Consider the following 24,190-nt stretch of genomic DNA (forward strand, 5'->3'; position numbering starts at 1 on the left):
GTACTTCTATTAAAGAAGATGAAGAGTGAGGAGCGCCTGGATGGCTCAGTGGGTTGGGTGGCCAACTCTTGGTTTCAGATCAGGTCATGATCTCATAGGTGGTGGAATTAGGCTCCTGCCCTGGGCTCCCCACTCAGCAGAGAGTCTGCCTGGATATTCTCTCCCTCTGCCCCTCCTTCCCACACCCAGCACTGGCTCATGCATGTGCACACTCTTTCTCTCTAAAATGGATAAATCCTAAAAAAAATTTAAAAATAAAAAAACAAAGAATAAGGAAAAATATGCTTAGAGGTTTGGTTTAAGATAGCCAAAGCTTCATCTTCATAACTGGGAAGTCAAAGATATCTAATACAGAAAAATCAATAAATAGCATAAGCTTGTTATTTAAAAATACGGAGGGAAGTACTAGGGGAAAAAACAGCAAAAAGAGAATGGATGCCTCTGGGAAAGAAGGCTCTGGGGTGGGATGGAATAACACAAGGGACTGCAGGGTTGTTGTTTTTTATCATAAACCTTGTATTTTTTTTACTTTTCAACTTTGTACATGTATACTTTCATAAAAATAAAATTACAATCAACAAAACACGTTCACTGTATATAAAAAATGCATCATTCAAATTCAAAGTCATTCCCATACTTCCTGGTGGTCTTATTTCCCAGGAATAACCACTATTTAAATGTTTAGTGTGTAGCCTTCTAGATTTTTTCTATGCCTGTAGAAATACACACAGGCACAATGCTTTTTTTCAAACAAATACAAAACACAAGAAAGGATCATATTATAATGGTTTTGCAACTTGCTTCTTTTCACTTCACAGGATCTCATTGTTTTATCAGTGACATCTTTCTAAATGCACACAGATAAAAACATACTTTTTACTAGCCACACAGTATTATGAAGTGTGGGCTGAATAATGGCCCCCCAAAGGTGTCTAGATCTTAATTCCCAGAATCTGTGAATGTTAGCTTATGTGGTAAAAAGGACTTTCCAGGTATGATTAAATTAAGGATCTTGAGATAGGAAGATCTGGATAATCTCGATAGGCCTAATATAATCACAAGGGTCCTTACAAGTGGGATGTAGGAGGGTCAGGAGAGAAGGAGACAGAGTTCAGAGGGGACAGAGAGAGAGAGAGATCTGAAGTTGCTATAGTTGCTAGCCTTGAAGATTGGGGGGGGGGGGTATGGGGGTATACTGCACCGGCCAAGAAATGCAGGCAGTCTTGCAAAACTAGAAAAGGAAAGAAAACAGATTCTCCACCCACCCCCCCCGGAACCTCCAGAAGGGAACACAACCCTGCTAAAATCTTCCTTTTGTGTTTTCTGCCCTCCATAACTATAAAATAATAAATTTGTGTTGTTTTAAGGCACTAAATTTGTGGTAATTTGTTACAGCAAGTAGGAAAGTATTACACTATAGAAATAGGAAACATATGGAGTATGAATACATTAATTATTCAATCCCATTTTCATTTTTTATCTTTACACATAGTGCTGCAACACACCTATACACTTGGGTTAGCACTTTAATGAAAATTATTCTCAGAAGTGTAATTGCTAGATTTTTAAAATCACATTTTAATTGTGACAGACACTATCAAATTATCTACCAAACTATTAGACCAATTTACACTCCCACTATCGGTATACGATGACAGCTTCTCCCCAAGGTTCCCAGTCCCCAAAGCCAGAACCTTGATTCCAGATCTAGATCTTCCCAAAGTCAAGGCCAAGGACCCGGTGAACTCATACTCACAAAGCTGATAAAACATTTCCTTCCAGAATAACTTTAAGAAAATGTGACCTGAGGCAATCCCACTACCACGCAGGGAGAGCACCACACACAACTGTTTTAACATCTTTAAAGCTTTCTATTAAGAGGGCATTCTTTGCATCCACCTGGGAATCGGGGAATGGGGATTCTCATATCATTTTTTCACCCACTTTACCAGTGAAAGCCTGCTTAAAACCATGTGTTTTCACATTAAGTTTCATAGAAGGAACATTCCTCCTCTGGGAAACTTTTCCTTCTCTGGGGCTTACCTATCTGTCCAAAACTAGAGCCATCATTTGACTCACCAATTATTAAATGATGATAATTTCTAACATTTACATAACACTACAATACATATACAGTGGGTATAATACAGTAGGGTATGACATAGCCGTGTGTGTGTGTGTGTGTGCCCGCACACGTGCGCGTAGAGAGACAACAAAGAACAGGAGAAAGATTGTGCCAGATACAGTCAAAGAATTTACACATACTAACTCATTCAATCTCACAACAACATCAAGGCAGAATTACTATCACCATCATTGAATAGTTGAGAAAACTGAGGCACAGAAGGTTACACTGCCCAAGGTCATACTGATAGTGGAGATTTGAACCAAGGCAGTCTGGATCCAGGGTCCATACTCACAATCACTATGCTATACCCCGTGGTCTGAGTCCTCCCAGTGGCTAGATGTCCCCTACTGAATGCATGCACTACCAGTGCTACTCTCTGGCCTAAACACTAACCTCTACATACCTAGCTTCATTTCACATAAAACACAAGAGGTGGTACAATGAAACTTAGCACCAAATTAGACTCTGATTTGCACTGGTCACCAAATGATTCATGTTTATGTGTCTTACTTAAATTATAAAATGCTTGGAGGCAAGATGGTAGCTTATGTGTCTTTCAACTGGATCCCTTTTCTCCTCCCCTTAAATATCGGCAGTCCCTCAGTGTTTCATTTTTCAGCCCTCTTTTTCTTTCCCTACATTCTCTCTTCTAGCAAGTTTATCTTTCTTAGCCATGATTACCTGATAACTTTCAAATCTATCTTCAGTCCAGGCCTCCCTCCAAGCACTAGACCCTAATATTCAACTGGATAGATACCTCCACCAGGAGAGCCAAGGCACTTCAAAAGTCAAATTGTCTAAGTAGTGGCTTGTTCCATGGTTCAGAAACTTTGGAATCATCCTGGACCCCTTCTTCCACCCACCTCAACTCCAATCAGTCAAGACCTGCCACTTTTACCTCCTAAATGTCTCTTAAATCCTTCTACCTCTTTCCAATGACAGAGAGTAGGCCTTCAGTAAACATATGTTCGGGATGCCTGGGTAGCTCAGTCAAGAGTCTGCCTTCGGCTCAGGTCCTGATCCCAAGGTCCTGAGATCAAGCCCAACATCAAGCCCTGCATCGAGCTCCCTGCACAACAGGGAGTCTGCTTCTCCCTCTCCCCTCCGCCCTACCCCACTGCTTGTGCATGCTCAAGCGCACGCGCTCTCTCTTTCTCTCAAAAATAAATAAATAGGGGCACCTGGGTGGCTCAATCGGTTAAGCATCTGCCTTCAGCTCAGATCGTGATCCTGGAGTCTTGGGATCGAGCCCTGTGTCGGGCTCCCTGCTCCGCGGGGATCCTGCTTCTGCCTCTGCCTCTGTCTCTCTGTCTCTCATGAATAAATAAATAAAATCTTTTAAATAAATAAATAAATGTTGACAGTATTTTCTCCTCTGCCACAAACTTTGTTCATCCCTCCATCCTTTCTTTCCTAGAGAACCTCTAAACTAGTGTCTATGCCTCACAGTCTTGGCTTCCTCTAATTTAGTCTCCATTCTGCTACCAAACTTTTTAGTCAATCTTAAACAGAAATCATGCCCCTCGTCAGTTACCTCAGATAAAGTCAAACTCTTTGCCATTAGATTCAAGGCCTTTCACATTTGGCATCTGTTGCCATCTCTCTATTTATACCACTCACCACCTCTCACATTATACTCCAGACAACAGGCTGTACTGAGCTCTTTTTCTCACCTTTGGGCATCTATACAAAACATTCCCTCTGCCAGGAAGGATGTTCTGTTCTCCATGCCCACTTTTGCCATATTTATTCCTACCTGTTCTTCAGAGTTCAGCTTATCTCCTCAGAGAAACCTTCCCTGATCCCCCCTAAATTAAATGAAGAGTCCTTCCTGTGTATTCTTCTAGCATCTTAAGTTTCTCTCCATCACGGCATTTATCAGACCACACTACACGTGCCTGTTTACTTGGCTACGTGTTGTCACTGTGCCTGAACTATGGTGCCTGGTAAATGGTTCAACAAACATTGATTGAATAAACATTAGACACACAGCAGAAACCCCAGAAATACCTGGGATAACCAACGGTCATATAACATTTGACTTTTTAAATGCAAATTAAGGTGACAGCTTCACAAATTCTACGAAATGTCACAATTAATAAAATGTTCACTGAATTCCTGTCAGCCTTGTAACTGAAGTCCTTACAAATGAATGAGACTGGAACTCACCTGAATATTCTTTTCTTTGGCAGCAACTCAAATTGTCAGATTTGATCCAAAAAAATCTGGGGTCAGTTCTACGTTTTCTGAGGCAAAAGGGAAAACTGTGAACATAACCAGTAAATCTGGATAATGGCTTTGTCTGGGACCCTCAAAATCACTCTTGCACCTGCCATGTTAGTATAAAAAATGGGAACAGGAAACCAGAATTTATCTAATAACCAGCAACCGGTCTATGAAGCAAGATCAGCTCATGGCCCACGGCCACCCTCAATGACCATGGGTCAAATCAGTACCAAACTGAATTCAAAGGTTTCAACTGAGCCACTAGCGATAATGCTACTAGGCATTAGGGCAGATCAAATGGAGCTGTGCTTTAAATGTAACACACCAGTACCAAAAAAGAATGTAAAATATCTCATTAATAACTCTGATGTCGGGGCGCCTGGGTGGCACAGCGGTTGGGCGTCTGCCTTCGGCTCGGGGCGTGATCCCGGCGATCTGGGATCAAGCCCCACATCGGGCTCCTCCGCTATGAGCCTGCTTCTTCCTCTCCCACTCCCCTGCTTGTGTTCCCTCTCTCGCTGGCTGTCTCTCTCTCTGTCAAATAAATAAATAAAATCTTTAAAAAAAAAATAACAACTCTGATGTCAACTACATGTTAAAATGGTAATATTCTGGATATACAGGATTAAATAAAATGTTATTAAAATTAATTTCACCCGTTTCTTTTTTTTTTTTAATGTGGCTACTACAAAACTTTAAATTCACGGCTCACATTATATTTCTGTTGGACAGAGCTATTCTTTTTTTTTTTTTTTTTAAGATTTTATTTATTTATTTGACAGAGACAGCCAGCGAGAGAGGGAACACAAGCAGAGGGAGTGGGAGAGGAAGAAGCAGGCTCCCAGAGGAAGAACCCGATGTGGGGCTCAATCCCAGAACGCTGGGATCACGCCCTGAGCCGAAGGCAGACGCTTAATGACTGCACCACCCAGGTGCCCCTGGACAGAGCTATTCTAGAACCATTAATCAAAACTTCTTGGGTGACCTGGGTGGCTCAGTTGGTTAAGCTTCTGCCTTCAGCTCAGGTCATGATCCAAGCGTCCTAGGATCAACCCCCACATCAGGCTCCCTGCTCAGTGGGAGGCCTGCTTCTCCCTCTGCTGCTCCCCCTTCTTGTACTCTGTCAAATTAATAAATAAAATCTGAAACAAAAACTTCTTGAAGGCACCAACTTTAGAATTTACAAAAAGTTGCAACATTCGAAAATAAGATATAGGACATTCTCTAAGAAAAACTGCATCTGACGAACTATCCCTGTTATAACACTGGAAAGACTTTCCCTTTAAAAACTAAAGGAAGATATCTTTTGGCTTTGGAAGACTTCACAAACTCACTTGGGAATGAAGCTACCCATAAATTCTACCCATACTACTACATAAATTCTTCTCTTCTTTGCAACCCACTGCCTCTTTATCCCATTCAACTATTAGTCTCTTCTAATCACAAAGATTTATCCCGGGAAGAGACTGAGGCTTAAAAAAGAGTACAAGCAGAAGATGAAGATGAAGACAAGGCTAGAACTCTACTGGAACTAGGCCATTAGATGATTTTGAATTAATAGGGAAGCATAACTTACCCACTTACTATAAAATGGAGCCAACAAACTACTGGGTGTTATAAGTCACAACAGTGAATCATCAATACCCTCCCCAACAATAAGAACACATACACTTAGATCCTTTCTCTCCAAGCTTTCTCATATTCATCCCTTCCTCTCCACTACCTCTAGTCTTACACATTCATTGCCTCATACCTTAAACATCACAATAGCCTTTTGGCTGACCTAACTCTAATTTCCCCATCCTACTGCCAGGCATTCCCACTAAAATACAATTTCATTCAACTCAAACATTTATATATGAGTCTCTACATGGTCCCTATACTCAAAGAATTCATCACCTAGTAGAGAAGACATACACCTCATAATTCCCCTGTCTAAAATCCTCCTCAGTATGACCATTTGAAGAACAATTTATCAATATCTAGTAGAGCTGAAGGTAATGCCTACCCTCTGATCCAGGGATTCCACTACTAGGAAGCTGCCATATCTCCTTAACACACACACAAGGAGAGCAAACACGTATAGGAACGTTTACAGAAACATTATTTGTAATAGAAAAAAAAAAAGAATCTACAAACAACCGAAGTGTCCATCAACAGAAAAATATTTTTAAGTTTTTATTATAAAATCTTTCAAATATAGAAAAGTGTATGTGCATGCATATAAATGAATAGATGTGTATATACACAAACACACACACCCATATGCCCATCACCCACATTCTAAATTAAAAGTTGGCCATCTTGCTTCATCCTACTCCTTTCTAAAAAAATGTACTTTACAGCTGGCACATGCTGCACTTGGTTGTTATATCTCTAGATTAATTATATTCTAGGACAATTTCCCTTCCTCCCCCACCCCACCCTTGTTTTCCTCTCCCATGACATTAAATGGCCAGTTCATCTCTATCTCACATTCTGTATTCTTTCTGGTTGCTTCCTCGAAGGTAGTACTTAATTCCTTTCATCTCCCATATTTTTTTTTAAGATTTTATTTTATTTATTTATGTTACAGAGAGACAGCCAGCGAGAGAGGGAACACAGCAGGGGAGTGGGAGAGGAAGAAGCAGGCTCCAAGCGGAGGAGCCCGATGTGGGACTCGATCCCGGAATGCCGGGATCACGCCCTGAGCCGAAGGCAGACGCCCAATGACTGCGCTACCCAGGTGCCCTCATCTCCCATATTTCTTATAACTGAAAGTTAGTCTGTAAAATTTGACTAAATTCAGATTTTAAATTTGGTACAAAAAACCTTGGGTTGATACACTATACTTGATATTGGATCACATCAGGAAGCACATATTTTTTGGTTCATTTTTAGTGATACTAAGATTAATAACTAGGCTGGTTAATAGCCTGATCCTTCCACTGTAAAGTTTTATTGTTTTGAGACCAACTAGTACTCTGTGAAGTGTTTTGGCACCATGCAAATATCCAATTCCCAATGAACCTTTTGCCTAACAATTTTAGCACCCATTAATGATCCTGGCCCAAGTCAAATATTTTATAAAAGGAGGTAACAAATTGTGACTTTCTAATTCTGTAATTCTTTCCATATTTATTATCTGGCATTCCTCACTAACTGTAATACACTTCTACTAAAAAAGCAGTTCAAATGTTAAATTACCAATTTTCAGGGTAAAGGATAGGTGTAACAGCCATGTCCATTTGTCTGGTTTTTTTATTGTCATATATTGTTTCAAATTACTCTCCTTATTCTCTTTTATGTTCAAACCGTCCCAATTTTGGCCAACAAGAGCCTCTTCAGGTAGGCTTTTGTTGTGTCTTTGAAAGCTTTCTTGCTTCTGGCACAAGATGTTCCAGGTTCACTAGGTATGTTCCCTGCCCCAGTCCTGGAATCAGTCATTTCTTTGAGGAGCCCTGGATTCTAAATGGAAGTATTTAAAAACCAAAACTGGGGTAATGCAAATACTCGCATCTACCAAAGTAACATACCGTTTCTAGCTCCTTTCAGTGGACAGAGCTAAGAAAGAAAGAAAGATAAATTTGGATGGATGGATGGATGGATGGATGGATGGATGGAAGAAAGAAAGAAAGAAAGAAAGAAAGAAAGAAAGAAAGAAAGAAAGATTACATATATATATATATATACATATATTAAATCCTGAACTCAAACTGACATCTATAATTCAAGTTCATCATTATAAATATTCTTTTTCCTTAGCTTCTTTGATTTTATACTTGTATTCCTATTGGTTTCTAACATATAAGCATAAAAACCTACTGGCTTTAACCTATAACATGTATCAAATGATATCAAAATAGAAATATCAATATTACAACTAGTAATAGAATGAATCAAGTTTAAGATTTCTTTCAGTTCTTTTTGTCCTTAGCATATATGCCATTTGATATTGAGCTCCAAAGTCACTTGAGATTGTGTTTTCCTCCATGTATTTAAGTAACTATTCTGATATACACATAGGTTTCTGATATACACATAGGTTCATTTGTTTAAGTTCTCAATTTTAGAGATTTTTATTTTCATTTAATTGTAACTTTTGAATGTGTGAAATATTTACATAATTTGAAAGTCAAAACTAAATAAACTCAGAAATCACACTTCCATTCCTGTTTCCTTCACACCTTTCCCACTCACCCTCTCCCCTCAACCACAAGGCAACCATTTTATTAGTTTCTGGTCTGTCTTCTCAGTTTTTCTTTTTTGCAACAGAAACAAATTAGTGTATGTATTCTTATTCCCACGCACACATTTCTTACACCAAAAGAGCATACTACATACACTGTTCTGCACTTCGCTTTTTTTTTTAAATATATATCCTAGAAATCTCTCCATAGAGATTTACCTCATTCTGTTTTATACCCGCAGAGTACTATATGAAAATACCATAGTTTATTTTTAATTAAAAAAAAAAACACTAGTAATCTTTTACTCTCTATCAATCAAAAGACCACCTTACAGTTCAAGGCCATCTATCAACTGCTCCAACCTCACACCTTTACCTCGTCCATTCTTCTCAACTTCCACTTCATAAAGGACCCCAACAGCCATCAGATTCTAAACAATTCTTCCTTATTCAATATGTGCTCACCTATTCCAGACCCAATGCCTTCTTCCCTTGTGCTATTTGCCCAGTTTAGATTGCTATATATCTTCTCTCCAAATCTGATACCTCAATCAAAGCCCATTTTAAAAATTTCTCTTCTCCAATAAGCCTTCCTTAAATGAGCTATTTCTTCTATAATGCTTCCCTTTAAACTTTCTCATAATCTATGGCAGATCTATGTTTCCCTATGTTTCCCCTTCAGTCATTAAACAAATGGTTACTGAGCATGTATGTGTCAACAGAAAGTGGACAAATCCCTACCCTCACAGATCTTGTGTTCTTGGGGGAGCATAACAATCATCAATCAATCAATTGGTAAGGATAAATGCTATGAAGAAAATGTAGGACAGGTTAAGAAAAGAGAGAATACTGGATTAGAGATGGGGAATTGTCACTTTAGACAAAGTCTAAGGAAAGGCCTCTTTGAGGAGAGGACATTTGAGTAGAATTGTGAATTAAGGGAGGAAAGAGAGCAAGGAAGGATTCCAGAGAAAAACATCATGAAGGACAGATCACTCTTCTGGCTGCTCAGCATAAGCTAAGTACTTGCTTTCCCAGTCTCCCATGCAGCTAGGTACAGTCTTATGACCTCCTTCCAACAAAGAAGCATCCATGCTGGAATCTAATTTAGAAGATAATGCATAAAAAAGCAGGAGGTATACGGAATCTGTTATGGCAAGAATGGAAGCAGATTCCAGTGACAGCAGTGGTTAGTGGTTTCTTCTTGTGACAATTTCTTTTCTACTAAATTAACCAGACGAGGTTTCCAGTTTTTAGAACTAAGTTGTTGTTGGGTTTTTTTGTTTGTTTTTAAGAACTAAGAATTCTGACTGTTCCTGGTGATCCAGGGAGATGGAACAGCAATACAAGGGCTCTGGGCTAGAGGGGAAAAAGGATAGCAGGATATGCAATCACAGAGAAGAAATGGGCCTTTTGGCACTAGTAAGAAGTATGGATTTTATTGAGTTTACTGGGAAGTTGTTGGGATGTTTTAAACAGGAGAGTGTTGCAATACGATTTATATATATATATATATATATATATAGTGTATGTGTGTGTATGTATATGCTGTCCATTGAGGCATTTTATTTGCACACATGTATTACATCCCTAGAAAAAGAATCCCGGGATTTTCCCACCTGCATGTTTTTGTCTTGCTTCTTTGTGGTCCATGATGCCAGCTTAGTACAATGAAACCACACTGGCAGGATGGGAGCAAATTTTTCTGCCATTTTTCTAGATCTCTGAGCTGCGTATCAAATCTGGGGCTGATCACTTCACACCTGTTTCACCCACCCATGAGGCTCACAACAATTTTCCCAGTTCTGTCATCATCAATGATCTCCACTTCACCCATGTAACCATACTTCATCATCACAGTCAGAAACCGGACAATGACTTGGAGCCTGGCCTAATAAGAACCTGGTGTTTGCCTCTCTTTTTGGCATTGTTAATGCTCTTGAGAGAATCTGACAGGACATTCATGTGCACCATTATGGAAAGATGGTAGAAAGAGCTGATTCATATTTTTTCAAAACTACTCCTGTTTTATATAGGTAGTCCATAGAAGAAAGCAAGAATTGAGGCCGGAATACTAATAAAATTATTCCAGGCAAGAGCTGATAGTGCCCTAGGCTAAGATGATACCTAAATAATCATTTAGACTCTTTATCTTTAATTATTATATATTTATGATTAAATCTAGCACCTAATTTTGTGCTCTCTATTCGTTACCTGTTCAAGTTCTTTTCTCTCTTGCCTTCTTTCGGACTGATTCTTTTTTAACATTTCACTATTTCTTTTATTGATTTGGAAGTTATATTCTCTTATTTCTTGTAGTTGTTCCCTAGAAATTATACCATGCATTAAAGTCTAAAGTTAATCAAAATCTTGTTTTAAAAGACCTAAGCAAGCATCAACCAACGACAATACGTGGACCCTATTTTGATTCCAGTTTGAAGAAACTAAATGTAAATTTTTTAAAAGCTTTTTTTAGGGCAGTGAAAATACTTAGTATGATACCATAATGATGGACACATGTCATTATATATTTGCCCAAATTCAGAGAATGAACACCAATAATGAATCATAATATAAACCACAGACTTTGGGTGATTATGATATGCCAGTGTAGGTTCATCAATTGTAACAAGTGTACCACTCTGGTGGAGGATACTGATGATGGGGGAGGTTATGTATGTATGAGGGCAGATGGTGTATGGGAAATCTCTGTACTTTCCCTTCAAGTTTGCTGTGAACGTAAAACTGCCCTAAAAAAAAAAATTTTTTTTTAAATTGTTTTGGATAGTTATGGAAATACCTGAGAAAGTTCCCAGTTGTTAGATGTTCAGTACTTCTTTTTTTTTTTGGTTGTTCCGTAAGACATTTCAATAAAGGTGAATGTTGCATTTAAAAAAAAAAAAGTCATTTTGCATATAATTAAGGAAAAGTGAATGCTGCCTAAATAAATAATGATATTAAGGAATTATGTTTATTTTTTCTGGATATAGTTGTATTATAGTTTAAGCTTATATATTTTTTAGATAAAGACAATATATTTATGGATTAAATAATTGATACTTGAGATCTGTTTTAAAATAATGAGGAATATGTAAGAAACCATTGTAGTCTTGAGTTGATCATTGCTGAAACTGGGTAATGAATACACGGGAGTTCATCATACTCTTCTTTGCTTTTACATATTTAAAGTTTTCCATAAAAAAGGTTTTTTTAAACTTACCCCCCTTCTAGACAATGCAAAGACTTTAGAACCTAGAACCCCACTTAGTCCCCTTCTGCTATTGCCTTGTCTTTTAATCCATTAGACATTCTTACTGTTGTATGCAGTCAAGATTCACTTTCATTTTCCACATATGTATAACTTTCTTTACTTTTCAGCCCTTCGTACATTTCTTTCCTCCCATGTGGTAATCGATTTCATTCTGCCCAAAGTATATCCTATAGAACTGCACTAATATGGTGCATGTGGCTATTTAAATTTAATTAAAACTTCAGTACCTCAATCACACTAGCCACATTTCAAGTGCTCAAAAGCCTTATGTGGCTTATGACAACAATATTGGACAGCACAGATAAAGAATATTTCCATCATCACAGAAACTTCTACTGAACAGTGTTGGTTTAAATTATCTTTAATGAGAGATGCTGGTGACAATCTGTTTTTCTCCAAAACATCTTTATTTCACCATCATTCTTTTTTTCTTTTTAAAGATTTTATTTATTTGAGAGAAAGTAAAAGTGAGAGAGATCACAGAGCTCTGGAGAGGGAGAAGCAGACTCGCTGCTGAGCAGAGAGCCTCATGTGGGGCTCAATTCCAGGACTCTGGGATCATGACCCTAGCCAGAGGTAGTTGCTTAACTGACTGAGCCACTCAGTCGTCCCCACCATCATTCTTTAAAGATATTTTCACTGGACATAAACCTCTAGGTTGGCAAGGTTTTTTCATTTCATATTGGCAGGCATCATTTTACTATGTTCTGACTTCCATTGCGGCTGTTGAAAAGTCACTCATTTGTCTAATTCTCACTCCTTTGGGGAATATCTTCTTTTTCTCCAGATACTTTTAAATGCCCCCTTTTCTCTCTCCTCTTCTTCTGGAATTCCAATTAAGACATTCTTACTCTATCCTCCATGTCTCTTACACTGTCTTTTATACTTTCCATCTTTTTGCCTCCAAGTTACGTCCTGGATAATTATCTGATCTATATTCCAGTTTGATAATTTTTCTGATATGCAATCTGCTGTAAATTGCATTAAGTTTTTAATTCAGTTATCATATTTTTTTATTTCCAGCAGTCGGGTTTGGTGTTTTCAACTCTATGAAGCCACTTTTTTTTAATAGTTTCATGTTTCCCATCTTTGAATTTGTCATTTATTTCTGTGAATACAGTAAGCATGGTTGTTTTATCATAAATCTTCTAATTCTAATACTTGATGCTTATGAATATGTTTCTGCTGTTGTTTCTGTTCATGTTTCTTCTTCTGTTTGTATGCCAGCTTATCTTTGACTATGTGCTGGTCAGTGTCCTTAAAAAATTATTTGTAGAGACGTTTAAAATGAAGAAGTATTCTTCCAGGGAACATTTCCTAAGGGACACTACAAATCAGGGACTGCCCTAAATTAAGTCATGGTTTACATTTCCCTTACCTTGCTAGGCTATGGCCACTTTATAGAGACTTATTTCTTTTCTCTTTTTCTCCTGCTCTGCTCAGTGCCAAGACAACTTGCCTGAAGTCCCTTGATATTTAGCTGAAAAGTAAGCAATGAAAGGGGAACAGGGATTAGCTCTGATATATCCTTCTCCCACAGGTGTAGACATATGGAGTCTAAGCCTAATTAGGAAGGATCTCTTGTAAAACTGCACATGTCCGCATGTTGGGTAGGCTTTGAATCTTGATTTCTGTCCACCTCTCCCCACAAGTGTGATGAAAAGAAACCTAAATTTCTTGAAATCTCAGGCCAACAGTGGCTTCAGTTCTCCAGATATTCTGCTAACCTCTCTTGGTTTAGGCTCTCTTTCAGAATTTGGCTTACCAGATTCCCCTATTTTTCCAGTTCTTCAAAACCCTTAAGGTGGTATTTATAGATCTTATCCAACAGTTTCAATTCTTTTCAAAAAGAGGACTGGTCTAAATAATCTAGCCCACTATTACCCAGATGTAACATCTATTTTTAAGTTGAGCTAACAGAACTTCCCTATGTATTAGATATCAGTGTATAAGAAAAAGAGGAATCAGAGATGACATCTAGGTTTTCGGCCTGAATAACTTGGTGAAAAGTGGGATTATTTGCCAAAATAAAGATGGCAAAGTGGGATAGGTGAGTCAGGTGTTAAGAGTTTAGTCACAGACTTACTAAGTTTGAGATGCCTTAGCTAGGTTATGAGTTTCTCATAGGTATAGACAAGGTTTTCTTTTAGTGCCAGTTACACCCATAAGTTCTTTATAACACTGTTGCACACATAGTTGGTATTCAACTAACTAGAGATTTCTCTACCTCAGTACTACTGGCACATTGGGCCTGACAGTTCTTTGCTGTAGGCGATTTTTCTATGCATTGTAGGATATTTGGCAGCATCCCTGGTCTCTACCCATTAGATGCCGGTGGTACCATCCTGTCCCCCATTTTATGACATTAAAAAAAATGTCTAAATATTGCTGAATATCCTCTAGGGGTAAAATATCCCCGATTGAGAACCACTAGTGCTTCTTAAATTAATTTCTATACACTGTGCTATTACCATCCTTTCACTCAACTGGACAAAACAAAGATATACAAGAGGTAAGAATCTATCTAAGCCCAAACCATAGCCCACCCCAAACCAGCATTTCTCAAATTATGTTTCCCAAAGCACCAGAGGACTGCAGTACTGGTGGGTAAATGGGTAAGCATAGGTCAGAGGTGACAAAACAGTTTCACCCTCACTAAAGCAAGACCATCACCAACTGTTACAGGATTATTTATGTAACATTACTGTAATTTTTAAAAGAAAGCTATGGCCAGCAAAATGTCTTTTCTTCAGATATAAAATGGTTAAAATTTTAAATCTCAAGCAAGAATTACTTAACAGCTTTATTTTATTGCTATTCCACACCCAAATCCTTATTAACATAAACCTAGAAAAGATTTACTAAATTCATCTGCAAGTCCTGGCATGTATGTACTTTATCTGTGCTCCCCCCTCCTTTTTTTTTTTTTTTTTTTTACTCTAGCCAAATAAAAATCAGGTACAAGTTGTATGGATAAATTAACGCCTCAAAATCAGATTCTGAAATAAAACTCGTTCAGATAAATTTTAAATCCCAAACTACATAGCAAGAGTTTGTTTTAGGCAGCACCCAGAATGCTGGGACTCCTTTTCTCCATTAGGGTAAACTTCCTTGTCTTGTATAATATACAGTTACTCCCAAATGTGCTATATGAAAAATAATTTTCATGCTCTACTATAAACTTGTCTAAACCAGCTTTAATATTGTTTTAAATATTACAGTATCATTTCAGCTACTCTAAAGATCACATCCTTATACAAAGCAATTTTTATTTTTTTGAAAATCTCAGGTACCAAAAGATGTAACTAAATCGGAACCATGCTAATAAATTTAGTTCCTAATCCCCATCTAAGCTATGTATTTATCAATATACACTCTATTTCTCTATCTACATTCTATCTGTGTATACCAATGTCCCTATTTAATGGTAAAATTATGACGTCATTACAAAGCTGTTCTCCATAAAACCGAGAATATAAATGGCTGTAAACTGGGATAAAAAATATTTACTGATGACTATTTATCATTTATTTATTTGAGAGAGAGAGAGAGAGAGAGGGAAAGCATGTACATGGGGAGGAGGGGCAGAGGGAGACAGAGAAGCAGACTCCCCACTGATCAGAGAGCCCAACGTGGGGCTTGATCCCAGGACCTTAGGATCATGATCCAAGCAGAAGGCAGACACTTAAGTAACTGAGCCATTTAGGCACCCCTATTGACGACTATTTAATATTCATGTTTAAAATAAGCTCAAGTTCCAGGGTGCCAAGGGCTTGGGATTGAGCCCCATGTCAGGCTCCCTGCTCAGTGGGGAGTCTGCTTCTCCCTCTCCCTCTACACCTCACTTGTGCTCTCTCTCTCAAATAAATAAAATCTTAGTAAATAAATAAACTCAAGTTCCATATCTAAGGCACGTAAACTACACACACATAGACATACACACACAAACACTAAACTAAGGAGGACTAAGCATTCATCAATTAGCATGTCTAGAACTTCCCATGCACCTGCCAAAACTTAATGTTCCTCCTATACCTCCCTGATGTTGCTACCACCCTTTTTACCTCCCAAATTAGAAATCTTAGTTATCCTTAACTTTTTCCTCTCCCTCATGTCTTTACGTACAGTTGGTCATCGAATACTATAAGGTCTACTTGGCATCTCTTTTTCTCTTAAATTATTTTCTCTCAACAGGCAATAGTTTTATATAGCTCAAAAATCCAAACCCCAGGGCGCCTGGGTGGCTCAGTCGTTAAGCGTCGGCCTTTGGGTCAGGGCCTGATCCCAGGGTGCTGGGATCGAGCCCCGCATCGGGCTCCTTGCTCTGCTGGGAGCCTGCTTCTTCCTCTACCACTCCCCCTGCTTGTGTTCCCTCTCTTGCTGGCTGTCTCTCTGTCAAATAAATAAATAAAATCTTAAAAAAAAAAAAATCCAAACCCAGAAATATATACACTGAGAAGTCTCAGTGGAAGCATTTACACTATTACCACTCCCCCCAGACACAAGTAATCACCTTTGCTAGTTTCACTTCCACTATTTCTATTATTACCAAAAGACAGCATTACTACACACACTGTTCTCCACTTGCTTTTCTTAACACATCCTGGAGATCTTTCCTATTAGTTCATAGACAGCTTCCTCATTTTCTCTATAACTGCTTACTATGCTATTGTGTAGACAGGTCTTAGTTTATTATGGATGGACACTATTACTATTATATACAACACTGCAACTAATAACTGTGTAAATGGATCATTTCATTTCATGTAACTATAGGATAAATTCCCTGAAGCAGGATTGCTGAGACAAAAGTTCAGTTCTAATTTTGATACATATTGTGAAATTACCCTCATGTCATTTATAAATTAGTCCTCTTCTCACCGCCTTTGCCACTGCATTTTCATGCCCATATTAATAAAGTACCTGCTTAACTGGTTTCCTTCCTCCCCCAACTATTGTCCATCTTATCGTCAACTGATGGTTATTATTTTAATGAATTTGTAATATACACTATAATATTCTAATTTTAAAATTCCAAAGATTACTGAAAAAACTAGTTCCCTCTAATCATCCCTCCCTATCCCTACTCCCAAAACCCAATCCTCTATCCACCACCCAAGAGATAAGCACTATTATCGGTTCAGGATTACCTTAGCAGACCATATTCTTTGCATTTGCACGCATGTATGCGTACCCGCCCCTCCAAAACACAGGACTGTTCTGGGTTTTTTCCCTTATGTATACAAATAGTATCATACTGTACATACTGCTCATACTGCTCTACAACTTAGTACTCAGTATATGTCATATCAACTTCTTCAAATTATTACATGTTATTCCATAGCATGAATATAGCAATTTACTTGGTCATTTTAGTACTGTGACCAGTTTATTTTTCCAGTTTTTTCTTACTACTATAAACTGCTGCAATGAACATACTTGTACGTGCCTCCTTACACACATATACTAGTGTTCCTCTAGTGCAGAAAACAGGCAGATTTGCTGGGAATACCATTTCAAATTAATAGATACTAACAAACTGCCCACATCAATTTACACCCCCAAACCAACTTATACTCCCAACCACAGTTTATGTTTTTTATTTCCTCACAATATAGCCAATTTTAATATTAGTAAGCTTTTAAAATTTTGCCTATATTAACTTCCTGTTTTAATATGTATCTCTCAAATTACTAATGAGATTGCATAACATATCAAATATTTGTTGGCCACCTGTGTTTCCTTGCCTGAAACAACCTGTTTGTATACTTAGTTTTTCTATGTCACTATTTCTTTGTAGGAGTGCATCATATATATTTATTTGTTATATGTGTTGCAAATATTCCTCCCAGTCTATTTGAAATTTCTATATTTTGAACATTGTCATAAAGTCTTACCCTGTGGTTTGGTCAAATTTGTCAAAATATGTTCCTAAAACATACAATCATGTATTCCAATCATCTACAGAATACAGAACTTAACCAGATGTACATTTAACTTGAAGTGAAAAATAATTTAAATAGTTGGCCCCTTACCATTCTATTTCATAAGCATAAATGTCAGAATTACCCTGAAATGTGAACCTCTCATTTCCTCAGTACATCTCAATTCTCAAATGCCTCTTTTTTTTTTTTTCAAAGATTTTATTTATTTATTTGACAGAAAGAGAGAGACAGCCAGCGAGAGAGGGAAGGGAACACAAGCAGCGGGAGTGGGAGAGGAAGAAGCAGGCTCCCAGCAGAGCAGGGAGCCCAATGTGAGGCTCGATCCCAGGACCCTGGGATCAGGCCCTGAGCAGAAGGCAGACGCTTAACAACTGAGCCACCCAGCCGCCCCTCTCAAATGCTTCTTATAGAATAAACTTAACATCGCAGTGGGTCAAAGTTTAATGTTTAAAAAAACTTTTTTTGGTACAACATAGCCCATAAATGCAAGCCAACTTCCTCTAGGGCACAACTGAGGAAACAGCAATGTATTTCATCACTTGAGGAAAAACTGGCTGTATTGGACTTATTGAGAGATGGTATCTCTACTTCCCATGTAGCAACTTCCTACAATGCATTTCAGACCTTTTGGATCTGGCCCGTGCCTCACTGAAGCCTCATCAACTCACCACTTCCCACTTCCACTCATACTCCAACAATACAGTTACCTATAATTACCCCTACGTACTATTCATTTTGTGATACCATTTCTTTACGTGTTACTCTGCCTGAGAAGTCTTCTCCTTGCCCCAAGTTACCTCACCACATATTCACATTCTTCCTCCAAAACTCAGTTCAGACATTACCTCCTCCAACAAGCTCCTGCTGACCTTTTCAGCAAAAAGAATTAATCATTTCTATTTTCTCATTGTGCCCTGAACCTATTTTCATTAACATGTGGATTCCACTCTGTTACAAGGATTTGTTTACAAGCTCTCCTCTCCTATAAGCCTCAGGAAGTCAGGCTGAGTTTATCTTATTCTTATGCATTTAGTATTCAGCAGTTTCTAGTATCCCACTCAATAGCTATTTGCCAAATTAAACAAATCCTCTCTATTCAGCAGTAAACACTAAAAACCTATACACAAAATAATTGAAATCATGATCTTTAACTGAAGATATTTCACAACCTAGAAGAATATGTGGATTATAATAAAAGCAGGCTGTAGAAAAGTATGAAGTTTTTAACTGTGAAATCATTTAGTGGGCTAAAGCCAACATTTAAAAAAATATCAGCATATATTAAATGTAGCAAAGATTGAGTCGTTTCATGAAACGTTTGTTCCAGTTATACATACACAGACACACACAACAACGTGTATATGTGTTATTGACGCAAAGTACATTTTTTACTGTAGGTCACAACAAAAAAATAACTTGAAAACTACTTCCATTGCTGCTATATGGGTTCAGAGAACCTTTAAACTAACAAACAAAATGATGTAGTCAAGGAAGGCTTCAGTGAAAGACAACATCTGGAGCATGGTCTAGCTCCCCACTACCTCTCTAATCTCACCTGTCACTCCTCCTCATTCATTCCGCTCAAGGCACACAAGCCTCAGGAATTATTCGAACAAGCCAAACATGTTTACACCTCAGGGTCTTGAACATGTTTCTTCAGCCCAGAAAGCTCTTCGCTTATATAACTTCATCATTTACTCCCTCATTCCAAGACACCCAGAGATCTTTCCCTGACCACCTAAAATAGCAACCACCTCCAACCACTCTAACCCGTTATCCGGTTTTATTCCTTTTCATGCCACTCGTTACCACCCGATATTTACTGCGTATTTCCTCCCCCCTCATCCCGAACGTCAGCCCCAAGAAAACAGAGACTGTCTTCTGTTTTCATTACTGTAACACCACTAGGACAGTGCTGGCATAAAGCAAACACTTCTGAATACGCTGTGACGGGCCTATCAAGGAAAGGAAGAACACAGGGAATTATGCCTGAGCGTGGTAATATTATAGAGGAAACAAGACCGAAGTAAGGTTGAAGAAGCAGAATATGAAAAGGTTTGAGAGTCGGAAAGCAGTTTGGACTTTATTTTACAGACAGTTGGAAGTCATTCAATGTTTTGAGCAAACGGTGATCCATTCAAACATTTATTCAGTACAAGTTCAATTCACTTTGCTTGGCACGATGGAGGGCACAAAGGTCAATAGCACATGTTCTCTCCTCCAGCTGTCAGGTTTAAAAGCAGTGGGTTCAAAAAAAGTTTCAGGAAAGTTATCCTGGCAGCCATATGCAGGATGGATTGGAAGAGGAGACTCCAAAGTGAGAATGGGAAATAATAGGCACTGCAGAACCTCAGGACAAACTGAGACCCAGTAAAGAGTAATCTAAAGAATTGTGCTGATGAATGGATATAAATAATAAAAGAGAAACATGTATTACAAAAACTTTACCATTTAAATATGATGATTTATTATTACCCAACCATTGCAGACAACGATCAAAGAGGAAAAGTAAGTGTGGCAGGAAGATTCCTAGAAAAGCAGAAGAATCCTCTTTCTTCCATTCAGTTCACAAAGTAAGATAAAATAGATTCATTGTGATGACGATAAAAAAAAAAACGTGCAAGCTTGTACTCTATTTGCTTTTTCAATTAAGTAGAAATCAATGGCATCTTTAAAGGGAGAGGAAGAAGATATATGAGAAAACAGAAAAATGTGAGATTAATATTTGCCAAGACTAGCAAGGGCCCCTTGGGAACTGTTCAGCATAAATTCATAATGGCCAAGAAATCTTCGTAATTACCCACCTTCCTCCATAAATATGCTGTGACCTGTGGGAAAAAACAGAGGAGATAGATGGTGGAAAGATTTGACAACAGGTAAATATGAAAGAAGTGATTGGTGTCAAGTTCAGGCTGTATCTAATGCATACAGCAATAAAGGAAGGGAGAGAAGTTGAGAGTCTGTATGAAAAGAATGGTTGAAGGCACAGGTGGAGTAATCACACTGGTAAAGATGTAAGAGTTCATACAAGCCAGTTAGGATGTAAGGGCAATTTTTCAGATCATTCAAACACCCTACTGTTTGCTATGGTATGAATGCTTGTGTGTCTCTCCCCTACCCCTCAAATTTGTATGTTGAACTCCTATTGGCCAAAGTGATGGCATCAGGAGGTGGGATGTTTGGGAGGTGACTGGGTCATGAGGAAGGATCATTAAGATTTATGCCCTTATAAAAAGAAACCGAGAGAGCTCCCGTGCCCCTTCTTCCATGTGAGGATACGACAGTAAAGTCTGCAATTGGAAGACGTCCTCACCAGACCCCAACCATGCTTGCACCTTGATCATGGACCTCCTAGCCTTCAGAATTGTGAGAAATAAATTTCTGTTGTTTATAAGCTACCAAGCCTCCAGTTTTTTATTACAGCAGCTCGGATGAAGGCACCGTTTAAATTTTTTTCCTCTGTTTGGATACATGGTAAGTGCTGTAGACACAAAGGAATACAGGAATCAGAAGGGCTGCACAGCCAATAATTTTATCATGAGAGGAAGTGACCTAATTCCAATGTTCAGTTCTATAATTAATATCATGACTTAGGATAAATATCCACCTCAGTTCCCACATCTACAGAATGGGAGAACATGTTAAAGAGAGGTACCATAGTGGCCTCCACTCACCTCCTATAAAGAATTACTGCTGTAGAAAACCAAGTTACCATACAGCAATGGTACTACTACGTATTTACCCAAAGAATACAAAAACACTAATTCAAAAGGACATATGCACCCCTATGTTTATAGCAGCATTATTTACAATAGCCAAATTATGGAAGCAGCGCAAGCATCCACGCGTCCATCACTGATAAATGGATAAAGATGTGTCTGTGTGTGTGCACATGCACACACACACAAATATACACAATGGAATATTATTCAGCCATAAAAAAGAATGAAATCTTGATATTTGCAATGATGTAGATGGAGCCAGAGTATAATACTAAGTGAACTAAGTCAAGAAAGACAAATACCATACGATTTCACTCATATGTGGAATTTAAGAAACAAAGCAAGCAAGCAAAGGGAGAGACAAACCAAGAAACAGACTCAATTATAGAGGACAGTGTGACGGTTACCAGAAGAAAAGCAGATAGAGGGATGGGTTAAATCAGTGATACAGAGGAGTGTACTTGTTTTTATGAGCACAGGCTGGTGTATGGAACTATGAAACTACTACACTGTACACCGAAACTAATGTAACACTGTATGTTAACTGGAATTAAAAACCTAAAACAGGGGCGCCTGGGTGGCACAGCGGTTAAGCGTCTGCCTTCGGCTCAGGGCGTGATCCCGGCGTTATGGGATCGAGCCCCACATCAGGCTCCTCCGCTATGAGCCTGCTTCTTCCTCTCCCACTCCCCCTGCTTGTGTTCCCTCTCTCGCTGGCTGTCTCTATCTCTGTCGAATAAATAAATAAAATCTTTAAAATATATAAAAAATAAAAAAATAAAAAAATAAATAAAAACCTAAAACAAAGAAAAAAAAAGAAATGTCTTATCTCTCAATTGTAATGAGACAGAAAAAAAGTTAACTGGGTTAGAGGAACTCTCAAGCCTCTTCTAGAAAAGATTCTACACGATGTAATAGAATCAACAATATTGGTGGAAGTTCAGCATATTTCATAATAAAAGGAAATAGAAGTGAACATTTTATTTTATTTTAATTTTTTAATTTTTAAATTACCATGGATTATAAAGCCATTACATGAAAAGGTATGTGTTCTAACATTAAAATAAAATAGGACTCAAAATTTAACAAAATTCTACAGGTTCCTTAACTGCAATTCCAAAACACAGAAACTCTTTTGGTGGCAAAACCTTACCTGAACTGACATGAAGCTATTTATGGTCTTTACCCCATTTGGTGTAAACCTTCATATATTTTGCTGCAGAAATAGTAATGTGTTTGAAGAGGACTGGACTCTGCTGAAAGGTTACCTTGTCTATATCCAAAAAATTCTTAATTCCAAAACCTGTTAGACCCCAAGGGTTTTAGTCGGGTATGATCCTGTAATAATAATTGCTAACATTTGCTGAGCTATTAAATGTGTGTTAGACACTGTTCTGATCACTTTATATGCAGTAACTCATTTAATCCTCCCAACCACCACAACATAAGTATTATAATTATCCCAAGTTCACAAAGGAAGAAACTGAGGCAGAGCGATCAATGGCCTGTCACAAAGCCAGAGAGTGACTAAACTGAGATAAATACATTTAAAATACTACACATAAGAAGAAGAAAACACAAAATAGAGAACTCATTATGATAGAATGGTAGGAGTCCATGACTGTATTCTCTATTCAATTAACATATTACTTCTAGAACGGTAAGGAATCAAACTTAAAAAAATACAAAACATGTGCTTACAAATTCTCATTTATTTGCGATTCCTAAGTCAAACTGCATAAACTGCACAGTATAAAATCCAAGCTCCTCAGTTTATATTGATCTTTAATTTCTTATTGAAATGACATTTTAATATGCTTTTAATTACAAGTAATACACACACACATATATATTCACTGTAGAAGTCAGAAAATTTGGATAAGCAAAAAGAAAATAATCACTCATAGAACTACACTCAGAAATAACCACTTAACAATTTAGCACATATCCTTCCAGACATCAACACAATTTTCCCTTGAACAATGCATGGCTGAGGTGTACAGACACCCCCAATCCGCCCCACACACAGTTGAAAATCTGAGTATTACCTTTTCTCTCCCCAGAAACTTAACTATTAAATAGCCTACTGCCAACTAGAAGCTTTACCAATAATATAAACAATGGATTAATTCATATTTTTTGTTATATACTGTATTTTTACAGTAAAGCAAGCTACAGGAAAGGAAATGTTAAGAAAATCATAAGAGAAAATACATTTACAGTACTGTACTGTATTTGTCACACACACAAAAAAAGGTCTGTGCATAAGTGGATCCATGCAGTTCAAAGCCCTATTGTTCAAGGGTCAACAGTATATTTGTTTTTTAACCAAAATGGAATTGTGTTTTTAAAACTACTTTTTTTACTTAACATATACCAAGACGGCTCTTCATGTCTTCACATTCTTCTAACATCATTTTAAAAGCTAGGCACTGTTCACTCCACTGTGAATATACATACTTACAATCACTGTGAAAACTTTAGGTCATGTACAATTCTACCGCACAGTGATCAGAGTTCCTGACTAGAATCAAACTGCTTAGATCCAAGTCCTGGCTCTACCACATACTAACTCTGCTACCTTAGGTAAGCTACCTCATCTCCCTATGCCTGTTTTCTCTGCTGAAAACTGGAGGATAATATTACCTACTTCATATGGTTAATGTGGGAGTGGGGCCAAATGTTAATACACAGCTTTTACTGTCAACAGTGCTGCAATCAGGATGCTCA

General features: G+C 37.9%; 1 protein-coding gene and 1 pseudogene across 9 annotated transcripts in view; both read right to left on the minus strand.

The window, feature by feature from the left end:
- Nucleotides 1-24,190, minus strand: part of GABPB1 (GA binding protein transcription factor subunit beta 1) — a 71,211-nt gene that overhangs the window by 42,064 nt on the left and 4,957 nt on the right. The window lies entirely within an intron of this gene.
- Nucleotides 6,841-16,841, minus strand: LOC123002066 (40S ribosomal protein S15a-like; annotated as a pseudogene).

Source organism: Ursus arctos, unplaced genomic scaffold, assembly GCF_023065955.2.
Source record: "Ursus arctos isolate Adak ecotype North America unplaced genomic scaffold, UrsArc2.0 scaffold_36, whole genome shotgun sequence".
NCBI lineage: Eukaryota > Metazoa > Chordata > Mammalia > Carnivora > Ursidae > Ursus > Ursus arctos.